Here is a 14,986-nt window from a genome sequence, read left to right on the forward strand (position 1 = left end):
GCGGCAGAGAGGGAACTGAGCGCGGCTTTACTCCTTCCCTCCGCTCACTCCCCAGACATCCCAGGGCTCCCAGACCCGCTGCTGGCAGAGCTCCGCCCGGCCAGCTACTGCCCTAACCCCGGGGGCTTGGCTCCCTCTCCATCTGTCTTTCGGGAGTGCCCAACCACAGCTAGAGACCAGCCGATGGAGGAAAGGGTCTAACTCCAGGTTCTTTATCTGCACACTGAAATGGGGCGACTGGTTTCTTTTAGTGGTGTTTTCTTTCTGCCTGAAGGGGATCCGTACATCTGAAAGCAGTTCGTGAGGGAGCAAGGCGTCAAAGCGGGAGGGAGGCCTTTCCTCCCATCCTTGTCTCTGTGTTTTGCTAGCCGTTCAGGGAGTGAAAGGATGAAGCCTTAGTGCAAGGCCGATGCAGACCACTCACCTGCCATTTTGTGGTATTTTTTCATTATTCACTTTCCCTAAACCTGACTCCCCTGTACATCTACTTCACAATTGCATAACCTTCTTGAATATAAGAGACTAGCTCTTATACTGCTCATGTTGGTTCCTTGATAGATTAGTATATGTATAATATATATTTGTATATATTAAATATACATATTTAGGCCAGGCTTAGTGGTTCACATTTGTAATCCCAGCACTTTGGGAGGCTGAGGAGGATGGATAGCTTGAGCCCAGGATTTTGAGACCAGCCTGGGCAACATGGCAAAACCCCTTATCTACTAAAACTACTAAAACTAGGTGGGCATGGTGGCAAGCACCTGCAGTCCCAGCTACTCAGGAGGCTGAGATGGGAGGATCATTTGAGCCCAGGAGGCAGAGATTGCAGAGAGCCGAGATCATGCCACTGCACTCTGCATTCCAGCCTGGGTGACAGAGTAAGCCCCTGTCTCAAAAAATATATACATATACACACATAACCTGCCTGCTTGTGTGTGCCACTTACTGCTTGAGCAAAAGATATAGCTAGGAGTAAAACCTATGCAACAATTGCCCTGCATAGCAATAGGCTGCTTCTCATACTCACTGCATTTTTAAATATTTATTTATTTATTTATTTATTTTTGAGAAAGAATCTTGCTCTGTCGCCGAGGCTGGAGTGCAGTGGTGCGATCTCTGCTCACTGCAAGGTCCGCCTCCCAGGTTCATGCAATTCTCCTGCCTCAGCCTCCCAAGTAGCAGGGAAAACAAGCGCCCACCACCACGCCTGGCTAATTTTTTGTATTTTTAGTAGAGATGGGGTTTCACCGTGTTAGCCAGGATGATCTCGATTTCCTGACCTTTTGATCCGCCCACCTCGGCTTCCCAAAGTGCTGGGATTATGGGCGTGAGCCACCGCGCCTGGCCTAATTTTTATTTTTTCAGACAGGGTCTTGCTCTGTCACCCAAGCTAGAGTGCAGTGGCATGAACATGGCTCACTGCAGCCCTCAACCTCCTAGGCTCAAGTTATCCTCCTGCCTCAGCCTCCAGAGTAGCTGGGACTACAGGCATGCACCACCATGACCAGCTAATTTTTGTTTTGTTTTGTTTTGTTTTGTTTTTTTGAGACAGAGTTTCGCTCTTGTCGCCCAGGCTGGAGTGCAATGGCGCCACCTCAACTCACCGCAACCTCTGCCTCCCGGGTTCCAGCGATTCTCCTGCCTCAGCCTCCCGAGTAGCTGGGACCACAGGCACCCACCACTGTGCCTGGCTAATTTTGTATTTTTAGTAGAGACGAGGTTTCTCCATGTTGGTCAGGCTGGTCTTGAACTCCTGACCTCAGGTGATCCGCCCGCCTTGGCCTCCCAAAGTGCTGGGATTACAGGCGTGAGCCACCGCACCCAACCTGACCAGCTAGTTTTTTATTTTTTGTACAGGCAGGGTCTCATTATGTTGCCCAGGCTGGTCTTGAATTCCTGGACCCAATCAATTCTCCTGCCTCTGCCTCCCAAAGTGCTGGAATTATATACATGAGCCACCATGCCTGGCCTCATACTCACTGCATTTGAACCATCATTAATAGGAATGTCCCCTGACTACTGTTGCAGGCGTCAAGGGATATATAGGGTGATAATTTACTCTACCTGGGTCACCACGCTTCACCTAGCTAAACTCCTTAAATCTCAGCTTAACCTTCCCTTTCTCTGGGAAATTAGTTCTAACTTTTCCCCATAAAATTAGGAAGCATAAATCCTCAGGAATTTCACCCTTGAATGGATTAATTTAAAATGAATCACCAGGCCGGGCACAGTGGCTCACGCCTGTAATCCCAGCACTTTGGGAGGCCGAGGCGGGTGGATCACCTGACGGCAGGAGTTCAAGACCAGCCAGGCCAACATGGTGAAACACTGTCTCTACTAAAAAAAATACAAAAATTAGCTGGGCATGGTGGCAGGTGCCTATAATCTCAGCTACTTGGGAGGCTGAGGCAGGGAGAATTGCTTGAACCCAGTAGGCAGAGGTTGCAGTGATCTGAGATGGTGCCACTGCAATCCAACCTGGGTGACAGAGTGAGACTCCATCTCAAAACAAAATAAAATAATAAAATAAAATAAAATAACCTCTCTCTGATGGTCTATTATCCCTTGGGAGTGAAGGAGGGCTGTGAGTCATGGGAAGTGTACCAGACATATAAATAGCATGAACAGGAAATATACAACTAGTGAGTTAGAGTGAACTAGAAGGATTGGGAGAAGATGCAGCTGGCAATGGAGGAATGCTTCATGGAAGGCAAACATTGTGAATAGAGTTTTGGAGAACTGAAAAGATAATATTTAAGAAAAGAGAAAAAGTTTCATTATGCCATTGTTCTAGAAAGGTTGACTCAAGATCTGTGGGAAACCATGGGAGAAAAAAGAAGCCAAGCAGTTGTGAAATCTAAGGGTTTCTTTGCCTTTATCATCAAAATTCTGGAATCAGGTGTGATGAAGACCTGAGTACTATACATGTTAGCACAAAAATGTAAATTGCATAAGAGAAGTCTGCTGTATTTGAATTGCTTGGTTTGGAAGGTCCAGGGGAAACAGTTAGAACCCAGATGTTTATATCTATTCCCTCATGAAATCCAAGTGAAAGTACTAAAAGGCTAAAAAAGGAGAAACCTATAAAAACAAAGGGAAAAGAAATGACAGTAGAAGAGAGATTTCAATCTAGTTTTTTGTAGAAGGCTAGAAGCGGATGGCCAAGTGTTAACTGATTTAGCCGACCTGAGAGAGCTGACTCCCCTGAGTTGGTGGGGAATTTGACAAGAACCAAGAGAATTCCCACCACAGACCTCAGGACGGCTCAGGAAAAAAGACACCAATTTCTTCCGAAAATGAGAGTGTGGGTGGGGAGGAAATTAGGATAATTGGTTGGAAGTTGTATAAGGAGCAGTTAGACCCACAGATCTCATCCCCAACGTGTGCATCCAGGTCTACCTGAGAGTGAACAGAACATGCCAAACAGAGCATCCCCAACAAGGATCACCAACATTTGAGAAAAGCCTCCAACATACCAGACAGAGACCAAAATAAGGAAATAGGGCCAAGGGGCAGTAGCTCACGCCTGTTATTTGGGCACTTTGGGAGGCCAAGATGGGTGGATCACCTGAGGTCAGGAGTTCGAGAACAGCCTGGCCAATATGGTGAAACCCTGTCTCTAGTAAAAATACAAAATAAATTAGCCAGATGTGGTGGTGCACATCTGTAGTTGCAGCTACTTGGAAGGCTGAGGCAGGAGAATCGTTTGAACCTGGGAGGTGGAGATTGCTGTGAGTTGAGATCGTGCCTCTGCACCCCTCACTAGACAACAGAGTGAGATTCCATCTCCCCCCCCAAAAAAATAAGGAAATAGAAAGAAAAATAGAGACAGTATATGGAGCATGAGAAAACTGTAAAAATAAACTCTCAGACCTTCAGAGACATACTAGAAGATCTTGCATTCATGAAACAAGAACAGGGGTATATACAACAGTAAACAGAGGACAAAAACCCCTTGGAAATTAAAAATATAACAGCAAAATTTTTTTTTAAATAGCACAGTTGGAAGGGTGGAAGGTGAAATTGAGGAAATCACAGAAAGTATAAGAACAACAACATTAACAAGCACAAACAAGTGGAAAATGGGAGAGAAAAAAAGGTTTAATCCAGGAGACCCCAAATCTAAAAGGAATTATAACCCCTCAATATGGTTTTGCTGTATCCCTACCCAAATCTCATCTTGAATTCCCATGTGTTGTGGGAGGGACCTGGTGGGAGGTAATTGAATCATGGGGGCAAGTGTTTCCCATGCTGTTCTCATGATAGTGAATAAGTCTCGTGAGATCTGATGGTTTTGTAAAGAGGAGTTCCCCTGGACAAGCTCTCTCTCTTTGCCTGCTGCCATCCATGTAAGACGTGACTTGCTCCTCCTTGCCTTCCACCATGTTTGCGTGGCCTCCCTAGTGACGTGGAACTGTAAGGATCCAGGAAACAGAGGACACAGCACAGATGTTTGCATCCCAGAATAATGGCAGGAGAAGTCACAGGATGATGGCTATGCCCCAGGGTCAGAGAGCAAGCAGTCCAAACCAGAGTAGGATGGAGGCACCTCAAGGGGTAAGGAGGGAAGTGAGGAAGAAACCCACAATAAACTAGGCAAGCAAACACCAGCCGAAAAGGAAGACAATTATGAACTCCAGGGATAAAGAGAAGTGGTAACAAATAAAAGTAAAATAAAAAAGAATTTTTAAAAAGTAAAGCAAAAAAAAGAGAGAAATGGTACAGGAGAGGGAAAGTATGCCATAGTTGTAGCCAGTATACTATTTAACTCATCTAGGAATAATATGTGCTGCCATAACAACAAACAATAAGTAATACTGATGAAACTGAAAGGACGATATGAATATATTGTGAGGATAGAGGGAGGGGATAGCACATGTGGGACCTGGGAGGTATGAGAGCCTCATCTTCCGTAGTAGGAGGGCAAGAGTTAACAATTAAATCAGAAAAGAAAATAAATGGTGGTATATACATATTATTTACAAATTTGGGGCTAGCTATTGCTGATAGTTTCTTTAGGGAGAATATGAATCAACAATAGCCTCACAGCTTACCAGTAGTAAAAGAAAGAACAGAGAAAAAAAGAAGAAAAGAAGGAAAAAAAGAAGGAAAGAAAGAAGGAAGAAAGAAAAGAAAGAGAAAGAAAAAACAATGGGGAATGCTAGGATTAGGATCTGCCAAATTTTTGTTATAAACTCTGTAAAATTATGTGAGTTTTTAAGTAGTTGTTATTTTGAAACATTTTAAGCCTAACAAGAAGTTTCAAAAATATTACATGGGGTTCTCATGTACCATTCATCTCATTTTCCCCAATGATAACATCTTATCTAACCATAGAACACTATCAAAATCAGGCAATTGACACTGTTATAATACTATTAACTCTACGTGACTTTTAAAATCATGTTCACATATGATTTTGTTTTGAATAAGCATTAAAAGAGAAAGATACGGGCAGGGTACAGTGGCTCACACCTGTAATTCCAGCACTTTGGGAGGCCAAGGCAGGTGGATCACTTGAGGTGAGGCATTTGAGACCAGCCTGGCCAACGTGGTGGAACCCCATCTCTACTAAAAATACAAAAATTAGCCAGGTGTGGTGGCGGGTGCCTGTAGTCCCAGCTACTTGGGAGGCTGAGGCAGGAGAATCACTTGAACCTGGGAGGTGGAGGTTGCAGTGAGCTGAGATCTTGCCACTGTACTTCAGCCTGATGACAGAGGGAGGCTCCATCTCATATAAAAAAAAAAAAAAAAAAAAAGGGCTGGATGCGATGGCTCACGCCTGTAATCTCAGCACTTTGAGAGTCTGAAGCAGGCAGATCACGAGGTCAGAAGTTCAAGACCAGCCTGGCCAACACGGTGAAAGCCCATCTCTACTAAAAATACAAAAAATTAGCCGGGCATGGTGGTGCACGCCTGTAATCCCAGCTACTCAGGAGGCCGAGGCAGGAGAATCGATTGAACCCAGGAGGCAGAGGTTGTGGTGAGCGGAGATTGTACCACTGCACTCCAGCCTGGGTGACAGAGCAAGACTCCGTCTCAAAAAAAAAAAAAAGATGGGGTCTCACTGTGTTGCATAGCCTGGAGGTGAGACAGCCAAATAAAAAGGGCTCCCCAGAGAATCTCCAACTGGCCTGCACACTGGGAGACGGGGTGGGGCCTTGGGAAGTTTCTGCGATTCTCAGCTAGTGAGGAGCCTAGTCCTGTGTGGTAACCTGGGATTCAATCTGCGAGATGGGGGCCTGTTAACAGGAACCCCTCTCGCTTTTCCTTTTTACTCAATAAATTCCACAATCCCCTCACCCTTCAGTGTCTGCGAGCCTGATCTTTCCTGGTTGTGTGACAAGAACCCGTATTGCCTACAGCAGAGGCCGTAGCATAGTGGTGCAATCAGAGCTCACCACAGCCTTGAACTCCTGGGCTCAAGTGATCCTCGCACCTCCCTCCTAAGACTACAGTTGAAAAACTTTCTATGATTTACCATACAATCTTCCTGGCACATTCTCTCAAATTCCAGATTGTGTTTTTCTTTCCCATTTGTTTGTTTTCCCCTTCTTTTTTTTTTCTTTTTCTGAGATGGAGTCTCTTTCTGTCACCCAGGCTGGAGTGCAGTGGTGCGATCTCTGCTCACTGCAACCTCTGCCTCCTGGGTTCAAGCAATTCTCATGCCTCAGCCTCCCGAGTAGCTGGGATTACAGGCATGCACCACCACACCCGGCTAATTTTTGTATTTTTAGTAGAGACAGGGTTTTGCCATGTTGCCAAGGCTGGTCTCAAACTCCTGATCTCAAGTGATCTGCCCGCCTTGGCCTCTCAAAGTGCTGGGATTACAGACATGAGCCACTGCGCCCAGCCTGTTTTCCCCTTCATTCTAGTCATTTTTCATTTTTCTTTTCAAAATCACAAACTGTTCCTAAAATGCATACATTCTTCAGTCTTATTGAGCAATTTAATTCACTGGGCAAAACCCCCTCAAAATATTGAAAATATTTTGCCTAAAAGAATTTCAGATGGTTGGTGATATACAGTTTGAAGAATTTTGGTAGCAATTACAGTTAAATGTGCCTTTTTGGCTTGGGGTGTAAGTTTAGAGAGAACACGTAATCTTGACCACTTCTTCATCACTCATCTGGTACACATGTCTAGTTACATTTCCCTGCAATGCCTCTGAGCAAACACTGGGCACTGACTGAACATTTTCTCTAACTCACGCAAAAGGCTGCTTACTAGAAATTGATTTGTTGATTTTTAAAATGCCTCTTAGAATAAGAATCCTCATTAAATTTCATATTGGAAAAAGAAACAGTATGTATGATGGACACCACCAGAAATCTCTGTGTGCTGCATATATACAATTTTTTGTAGTCATTATATTGAACGTGCCTCATTTTAAGAGTATGACCTTGAGTTGTCATTGCCTTAGAAAACATGGACTGGATAGGACATCCATTAATGTCCTAGAACAAATGCTGCAGCAGAATCCCCAAGAGAGGCAGGGATTTTACTGGTCTCCAGACACAGGAATCCATTTGTTGGAGCATGTGCTGAGTGCGATGAGCTGTAAAATGAAGTTAATTTCTGTGCCAGACCAAACTAGGTGAAAGACCGAGCAACCCGATGAGGGCTGCATATTCTTCCGAAGGAACAATAACTGCATTTTTTCAGATACTGTCACACGTGTGTTTTGGTCTACTTCACAGGGCCATATAGAGCAATAAAGAGGAATTAAATCTAAGTAATCACTCCAAATCAGGAAGTTCTCACTGTGAAATTTTTAATTTTGAGTTGTATTTCATGCAGAGTAGTAGAAGAGGACAATACCTTACGGCATCCTCTAAGGGAAAAAGCTATTAGCACCCGTCTCATAGGTCTCTGTAGTTGAAAATTTTACAAGAGAATTGCAATTTGTAGGCCAGGAGCGGTGGCTCATACCTGTAATCTCAGCACTTTGGGAGGCCGAGACAGGTGGATCATGAGGTCAGGAGTTCAAGACCAGCCCGACCAACATGGTGAAATACAAAAACACAATTTCAGTCTCTACTAAAATACAAAATTAGCCACGTGTGGTGGCGCATGCCTGTAATCCCAGTTACTTGGGAGGCTGAGGCAAAAGAATTGCTTGAACCCAGGAGATGGAGGTTGAAGTGAACTGAGATTGCGCCATTGTACTCTAGCTGGGCAACAAGAGTGAAACTCTGTCTCAAAAAAAAAAAAAGAAAAGAATTACAATTTTCTTTCTTTTTTTTTTTTTTTTTTGAGACGGAGTCTCACTCTGTCACCCAGGCTGGAGTGCAATGGCACAATCTCAGCTCACTGCAACCTCCGCCTCCTGGGTTCAAGCAATTCTCTGCCTCAGCCTCTAGAGTAGCTGGGATTACAGGTGCCACCACCACATTAGGCTAATTTTTGTATTTTCAGTAGAGATGGGGTTTCACCATCTTGGCCAGACTGGTTTTGAACTCCTGACCTTGTGATCCACCTACCTCGGCCTCCCAAAGTGCTGAGATTACAGGCGTGAGCCACTGCACCCGGCCAAAAATTGCAATTTTCTATCTTCCCTTTGGGTTATTGAATTGTCAAAGCAGAGGCCAGGCACAGTGCTGGTGAGAAACAAGTGACAAGATAAACTTGCCCTCAGGCTGTTAAAAAGCTGGCGGGAAAAGCTCTCATTTCAAAGCTGCAACTTTTCAGGCTTGCAAATGATGGGGCTTGAATTCATGTTTGGGCCTGACGGTTTCTTGGAAATGGATAGATCACCTGAATCTAGGTATGCAAACTCAAAGAACTTATCAAAACATGTTGCAAATTGCCCTTGGTGGGATTATAAATGGCTATTTTAACCCCTTATCTGGTGGGTCGGTCACTCGCCTACTCCCACCCCTTGAAACATTCTCTGCCCTTGACTTCTTGAAAGGATGGCCTCTGCAAGGTCCTCCTGTCCTCCTCATGGGCCTGCTCTTCTAGCTACACAGTAAACCGTTGTTCATGATAGTCACCTGGAATAGCTGCTGAGGTTGCGTCCTTACCTCTGTTCTGGCTCCCTTCTTGCTATAGTAAGCGACCATTTAAAAACACAAACAGGGCTGGGCAAGGTGGCCTGTAATCCCAACACTTTGGGAGGCCAAGGCTGGTGGATCACCTGAGGTCAGGAGTTTGAGACCAGCCTGGCCAACATAGTGAAACCCCGTCTCTATTAAAAATACAAAAATTAGCTGGGTGTGGTGGCACACGCCTGTAGTTCCAGCTACTTGGGAAGCTGAGGCAGGAGAATTGTTTGAACCCAGGAGGAGGAGGTTGCAGTGAGCCGATATTGTGCCATGCACTCCAGCCTAGGAGACACAGCGAGACTATGTCCCCAAAAGAAAAAAAAAGCAAAAAAAACAAAAAACAAAAAAAACCCCACAAACCTGGCTGGGTGTGGTGGCTCATGCTTGTAATCCCTTTGGGAGGTCAAGGCAGGTGGATCACCAGAGGTCAGGAGTTTGAGACCAGCCTGGCCAACATGGCGAAACCCCATCTCTACTAAAAATAGAAAAATTAGCCAAGTGTGGTGGCGCATACCTGTAGTCCCAGCTACTTGGGAGGCTGAGACAAGAGAATTGCTTGAACTTGGGAGGCAGAGGATGCAGTGAGCCGAGATTGCGCCACTGTACTCCAGCCTGGGTGACAGAGCAAGACTCTATCGCAAAAAGATAAATAAATAGGCCAGGCTTGTGCCTGTAATCCCAGCACTTTGGGAGGCAGAGGCAGGCAGATCACGAGGTCAGGAGTTCGAGATCAGCCTGACCAACATGGTGAAACCCTATCTCTACTAAAAATACAAAAATTAGCCAGGCATGGTGGTGCGCGCCTGTAATCCCAGCTACTTGGGAGGCTGAGGCAGAAAAATCACTTGAACCCGGGAAGCAGAGGTTGCAGTGAGCCCAGATTGCGCCATTGCACTCCAGCCTGGGCAACAGAGTGAGACTCTGTCTCAAAATAATAATAATAATAATAATAAAATATAAAATAAAATAAAAATAAAGACACAAATCTGGGCTGGGTGCGGTGGTTCATGCCTATAATCCCAGCACTTTGGGAGGGCCAAGACTGGCTGATTGCTTGAGGTCAGGAGTTCGAGACCAGCCTGGCCAACATGGTGAAACCCCATCTCTACTAAAAATACAAAAATTAGCCAGGCATGGTGGTGCACGCCTGTAGTCCCAGCTACTTGGGAGGCTGAGGCAGGAGAATTGCTTGAACCTGAGAGGCGGAGGCTGCAGTGAGCCGAGATCGCGCCATTGCACTCCAGCCTGGGCAACATATGGAGAATTAATCAAGCATGGTGGTGCATGCTTGTGGTCCCAGCTACTTGGGAAGCTGACGTGGAAGGATCACATGAGCCCAGGAGTTCAAGGTTACAATGAGCCATGATAGCATCACTGCACTCCGGCCTGGGCGACAGAGAACCTGTCTCTGAAAAATAATAATAATAAATTAAAAATAAATACATACATACATAAAAAGTATCTAGTGGAATCTCTATACATTAATGATTGAATGCTCACCATTATCCATTAAAAAATACACTAGTAATCTCCTCTTTTTTTTGGGGGGGGGACGGAGTCTCGCTCTGACACCCGGACTGGAGTGCAATGAGGTGATCTCTGCTCACTGCAACCTCTGCCTTCCGCCTCCCAGGTTCAAGTGATTCTCCTGCCTCAGTCGCCTGAGTAGCTGGGACTACAGGTGCCCGCCACCACGCCCAGCTAATTTTTGTATTTTCGGTAGACAGGAGGTTTCACCATGTTGGTCAGGCTGGTCTCGAACTCCTGACCTCGTGATCCACCTGCCTCGGCCTCCCAAAATGCGAGGATTAAAGCGTGAGCCACCGCACCCGGTGTAATCTCCTCTTTAATATATGAAAATTTTACATTTTTCTTTTTCTCTTTGAACATTGCATTTCACTTACTCCACAGATTATTACTTTTTTTTTTTTTTTTTTTTGTCTAAATAGTTTTATTCCAGCCTGGCCAACATGGTGAAACCCCATCTCTACTAAAAATACAAAAATTAGCAGGATGTGATGGCGCATGCTTGTAATCCCAGCTACTCGGGAGGTTGAGGCAGGAGAATTGCTTGAACTGGGGAGGTGGAGGTTGCAGTGAGCTGAGATCACGCCTCTGCACTCCAGCCCGGGCGAGAGAGTGAGACTCTGTCTCAAAAAAACCACTTTATTACTATTTCTCTTTCTTTCTTTCTTTTTTGAGATGGAGTCTCGCTCTGTTGCCCAGACTGGAGCGCAGTGGTATGATCTCAGCTCACTGTAACCTCCGCCTCCCGGGTTCAAGGGATTCTCCTGCCTCAACCTCCTGAGTAGCTGGGATTACAGGCATGCACCACCACGCCTGGCTAATTTTTGTATTTTTAGTAGAGACGGGGTTTCACCATGTTGGTCAGGCTGGTCTCGATCTCCTGACCTTGTGATCTGCCTGCTTCAGCCTCCCAAAATGCTGGGATTACAGGCGTGAGCCACCGCGCCCGGCTTTATTACTATTTCTTTTATCTAGAACATGTCTCTCTGACAATAGAACATGTAAATCAATAAATTTTATGTAAATAAATAAATTTTCCATCAAAAGGAAAATTCTCAACTTGGTTTTTTCCCTGTGACCATGAGGCAGCTAAGTGCTAACAAATCTATTCTGCATTATTATTCTATTAGTTCGTAACTAATACAAATACATAAGTATATTACATATTTTGAGAAGGAGTTATAAAGAGAAAAAGTAAACCTACTGAAAATGTGTCTCTTATTGACATGGATCATAATTAAACTTTCTCCATGCACCTAATGGAAGATGAAGGTATGCTCTCCTCAAAACAGATTGATCTGGCAGCTAGCATATACATTCATCCGGGGTTAATAGGAGACAGAAGATATTAAACATTTTACAAGATGAGATAAAATGAGGATTGACTATAATTAGCAAATGTCATGATCTGATTTGCTAATGTAATTTTTACCTCTTTTAAGAATAGCACACATCAAATATGAAAGAATAACGTAAAAGCTCTATCTGAGGGTTTTATCCAGCATGTTTTGAATAATTTCACAGTTTCAAAAAAAAAATTCTAATCACATTTAAAAGGAATCAGCTTTACTAATGCAATTGTTCCGCCTGTTTGAAGGTATCCCCACTCCTACCCCAGAGTGTGGAGTCCCAGGATTGAGTATTGAGAATAGCTGAAAAAGAATTGCTCACGTTCAAATGTTAGACAGTCTCTTTCTCTCTCCTTCCTTCCTTCCTTCCTTCCCTCCTTCCCTCCTCCCCTCCTTCCTCCCCTCCCTCCTTCCTTCCTCTCTCTCTCTCTCTCTTTCTTTCGACAGAATTTCCTTCTTGTCGCCCAAGCTGGAGTGCAATGGTGTGATCTTGGCTCACCGCAGGCTCCGCCTCCCAGGTTCAAAGGATTCTCCTGCCTCAGCCTCTGGAGTAGCTGGGATTACAGGCATGCGCCACCACGCCTGGCTAATTTTGTACTTTTAGTAGAGACAGAGTTTCTCCATGTTGGTCAGGCTGGTCTCGAACTTCCAACCTCGGGTGATCCGCCTGCCTCGGCCATCCAAAGTGCTGGGATTACAGGTATGAGCCACCTCGCCTGGCCTAGACAGCCTTTCTTAGCAGTCCATAGTTCTTCCCCAACTCTCTTTCCCTTTCTTCTTGGTAGTGTCTCTCAGGAATGACACATTCTGTGACTAATGATCAGGAAAAGAAGGAGCAAAGTCAAACAAAAATGATCATTTTTCCACTACTTACTCTACCATATATGTAAAATAAAAATATCGGATACAGACCAAAATACCACATTTCTAAGGCCATGTTTCTCCTTTAATAGATGTAAGATCAGACAGGGAGAAGACCAGGAAATGCAAGCCCTGAGGATTTAAGGCGACTGGAGTGAACATTAAAACAGGCTTCCTCTTTGGGTCTCCAAGAGGCCTTTCCACCCAGAGCAAATACACAGCTGCCTTCAGATGGGTGAGATGTGCATTTTCCTTTTGTAAAGCTGTTGTGAAGCTGGGTAACTGTGGAAGTAAAGGGTTTGTAGGTAATTCCCCTAAGACTAGGTAAGGTCTCACCGGGTGCAGTGGCTCACGCTTGTAATCCCAGCACTTTGGGAGGCCGAGATGGGTCACCTGAGGTCAGGAGTTCAAGACCAGCCATGACCAACATGGCGAAACCCTGTCTCTAATAAAAATACAAACAATTAGCCAGGCATGGTGGCACATGCCTGTAATCCCAGCGACTCTGGAGGCTGAGGCAGGAGAATCGCTTGAACCCAGGAGGTGGAGGTTTCAGTGAGCCGAGATCATGCCATTGCACCCAGCCTGGGCGACAAGAGCAAAAACTCTGTCTCCAAAAAAAAAAAAAAGAAAAAGAAAAAAGACTACGCAAGGTCTCATAACCCTTGGAAAGTGTTTGTGTACCCCAGGGGTATGGGCACTCCAGTTCAAAGACTTGACCTTGGGGCGGTCTACGGGGGTCAGAATGTTCAACACCTTTGGGAACCTCCATCTCCACTTGCTTGGTGGTCACAGAGAAAGCGGCTGACTCTAGTCTTGAAGATGTAACAACCAAAGTGCTGAGAAACATGCTGGAGCCAGGCGTGGCTGTGGTCCTAGATACTTAGGAGGCTGAGGTGGAAGAAGCCTCTGAGTCCAGGAGTTTGAGCCAGCAGTGAGCTAGGATAGCATCACTGCACTTCAACCTGGGCAACAAAGAGAGACCCCACCCCCTCTCTAAAAAAAAAGAAGAAGGAGAAGGAGAAGAAGGAAGAAGAAGGAGGAGAAGTTCTATAACTTGCCTAAGGCCACACAGTTGCTAATGTCAGAGCCAGCAATTGGAGCTTCTGTCTGTGAGTTTGTCTTCACAAGTACACCTTTTTCCCCACCTCCACACTGCCAACACCTTTCTGTCCAACTATTCCGAAGTCTGGTTGTTTACAGAACTCTTTTATGACCATTATCTCTTCTCACCCTCAGGGCAACTTTGTCAGGTCAGTGTAATAATCTACTTAGTAACAAAGGGAGAGTAAGAGATAAGCAAGCGCAGGGGGAGGGTGGAATATCTGTGTCAGTCACAGCCAGACAGTAAGCACACCCTGTTGGCAAAATATTTTGGGATACAACTCTTGGGCACAATACAGGGCATCTGGAGAAACATATAAACCTCATTTACCCAGTAATTCAAGAACCTGCCTTTTTCTAGAAAATATTGAAATGACTATAATAAGCTAAAAAGGAGGTGGGCTGGGGGAAGGGGACACCTTTTCAGGCAGAGGGGACAGTATGGTCAAAGGCAGAGGCAAAAACAAAAACATCGTGGTGAAGGCAAGAATGTAAAAGCATTCTGGAATGAAAATGTCAAACACTGCTCAACCCTCAAGTTACCTTGCCTAAACGTAAGGCGTATTACTTGGATTGCAACTTACCTTTCTTTTTTTTCTTTTTTCTTTTTCTGAGACAGGGTCTTACTTACTCTGTCACCCAGGCTGGAGTGCAGTGCGATCTCGACTCACTGCAACCTCCACCTCCAGGCTGAAGGGATCCTTCCACCTCAGCCTCCGGAGTTGCTGAGACTGCAGGCATGCACCACACCCGGCTAATTTTTTTTGTATTTTTAGCAGAGATGGGGTTTCACCATATTGGTCAGGCTGGTCTCGAACTACTAACCGCTGGTGATCTGCCCGCCTTGGCCTCCCAGTGTTGGAATTACAGGTGTGAGCATCGCGCCTGGCCCCTGCAACTTATCTTTCTATATTTCTTATTTTTCACATGAAAAGGTTGGTCTATTGTATCTGATTTTATGGAAGCTGTGTTCTGTATTTGTGGGTTCTGAAATTGTGCTTATGATATGACTCACTACTGATTGTTTCACATCTTAGAGATGAGGTTGGACTGAAATGTGGACCGGATGTGTTTCAATTTAAAAAATATGGCTGG

The sequence above is a fragment of the Hylobates moloch genome, unplaced genomic scaffold (genome assembly GCF_009828535.3).
Source record: "Hylobates moloch isolate HMO894 unplaced genomic scaffold, HMol_V3 SCAFFOLD_9, whole genome shotgun sequence".
NCBI classification, from domain to species: domain Eukaryota; kingdom Metazoa; phylum Chordata; class Mammalia; order Primates; family Hylobatidae; genus Hylobates; species Hylobates moloch.